Below are 2,330 nucleotides of genomic sequence, written 5' to 3' on the forward strand. Positions count from 1 at the left end.
GAAGATAAGTTCATATTCTATTTAAACATAAAAACAGCATTTTAATAACAGCTAAAGGTGACATAGATACTTTATTATGGTATAGTATTTAAATATATGCCTGAGAAACACATAATATTGGCCCTTAAATTTTAGTTTAAAACAAAGGTGCAGGTAAGTGTTGTTCCTTTTTTCCATCCTTGAAGCTCTCACAGGCCACGTAAAATGCTGTGAGTGTTTGATATGAGCACATTGTGGTGTTTGCCTTCTGATTTACTTTGTTGTAATTGTATTCTGAGTAAATATGCCAGGAGCAGCCGTGTGTGCTGCTGTTGTGAGTTTACAGGGCGTCCTGATGAGCACAGGGCCGTTGAGCTGCCAGCAGGAGAGGTTGTCTGCTGGGGCCCAGAGAGCAGCAGGATTACCAGCATCACCTGCTGCTCTTGTCTGGCCCTCTAATTGGTGACGTCAGTCTGTGGGCGTGCGTAATTAAAGCACAAAAACAGGAAGGATGTTAGAAACGGAGAGGAGGAGAACATGAATGAGATTAGAAATCTTCATTCATACTCACAGTTCCTCTAAAACCCATCAGAGAGATGACAGCATTAATGAGAGAGTAAGATTATTTCCCCTCTAAACGGGCCAGAAACACCCAACCAGCTCTGACCTTAAACTGTTTGACGCAACGTCTGACTCCTTGGCTTAAACTGAATCTAATTTAACTTAAAGTATGTGTGTGCATATGTGTGAGATCAGCTTGTAGATTTAATCACCAAGGCTCATTCTGATTCATCTAAAGTAAAGAGTGACAGAGCCTTATCTAAAAAATGTAGAATAAACCTAAACTTTATGCTGACCTTGCCTGACAGGAGGGTTTTTCCAACATCAGCCAAACAAACAGATTAATAAATATTTCAGAGGCCTATTGCACGAAATTAGGACAAGGGATTAACCACTTTCTTACTTCCAAGCCAGCCTGAGCAAATAGTTACAAACTTTTATTTGGGAAATAAAAAAAAGACAAACTGAGTTACTGCATAGAGTTTCAGTTATTTTGGTGATTTTTACACACAAACAATAAATTGATATTTTTACAACCTCAGAACTGACAAGGCTATGGGCCACCCAAGTGCTCTCTGGTCTATTATTTAATCTTTTTACAGTTTTTTTTATATGGGATAAGAACAAAGTAAAAAAATGTGTAAAGCAGAATTGTGTGCATATTAATCAATAAAAAATATTTTTTTAATTTATAGATTATTGTAGTCACAACTTTTTAAACTGTATTTTTATGTTTTATATGAGATTTCATATATTTATGAGTTTATGAATTCTAGTTCTGAACAACTGTTGACTATTATCCAAGAAAAGGATGATCATGACCTGGCGAGACTCTTCACCAGCACATTGACTAATGTGCAGACAGTGTTCTTACTCCATACTTTCATTGCAGTTTATTAAATTATTGTAGTTTTTAGCATACCGTGTGATAATATACAACCTCTGGGTGTTTGAGCAGAGTCTGTGCTGCACTGCCTCATCTCACCACCAGGAGTCATAGTAGTGATTCACTGTGAGGTGAGACGGAAACATGGATGTTACCATTGTTGTATAAAGTACCACAAAGTGATACTTGAGTAAAAGTACAAGTATCTTACAAAAAAATTACTTTGGTAAAAGTTAAAGTCTCCTTTAGGATTACTTGAGTAAAAGTCTTAAAGTATCTGATACTTTTTGTACTTAAGTATTAAAAGTAAAAGTATTGATTTAAAATGAGCAGATAGGTTTTCTGTAATGACATTTATTAGGAGGTGACCAAAACAATGCAGAAATAACTGTTGTATTAAAATAATTAATTGACGTTAAATTTAGGATGCACTAGTCCAGCTGTTTCAGTTTATATATCAAGGCTGCACAAACATTTTCTCCAAAATGAAAACCTATCCAAGGGCTGCGGCCAAATGCAATAATATAATTCATGAAATACAAAAACTTCTTAAGTACARTCCTTTTATTTTAATGATTATGTCCTGCTGGAGTGTGACGTGATTTGTTTGTGTACAAACTAACACGGTATCAGAGTTTTATATATTTATACTTCTCATTCAACCACAATTAAATTCACTCTATCTAAGAGGCACAATTTACATGGATAGTGTTTATTTTTATACAATAACAAGCTGGAATGAAAACAAGCAAAAATGAACTACAAGTAACGACTTTCTACTTCTTGTTTTCCCACAAAGTCCCAATAAAGACAGCTGTACTAGCTGTGTGTGTGAGAGAGAGAGAGAGAGAAAGAGAGAGAGAGAGAGAGAGAGAGAGAGAGAGAGAGAGAGAGAGAGAGAGAG

Source organism: Austrofundulus limnaeus, unplaced genomic scaffold (assembly GCF_001266775.1).
Source record: "Austrofundulus limnaeus strain Quisiro unplaced genomic scaffold, Austrofundulus_limnaeus-1.0 Scaffold53, whole genome shotgun sequence".
Lineage (NCBI taxonomy): Eukaryota > Metazoa > Chordata > Actinopteri > Cyprinodontiformes > Rivulidae > Austrofundulus > Austrofundulus limnaeus.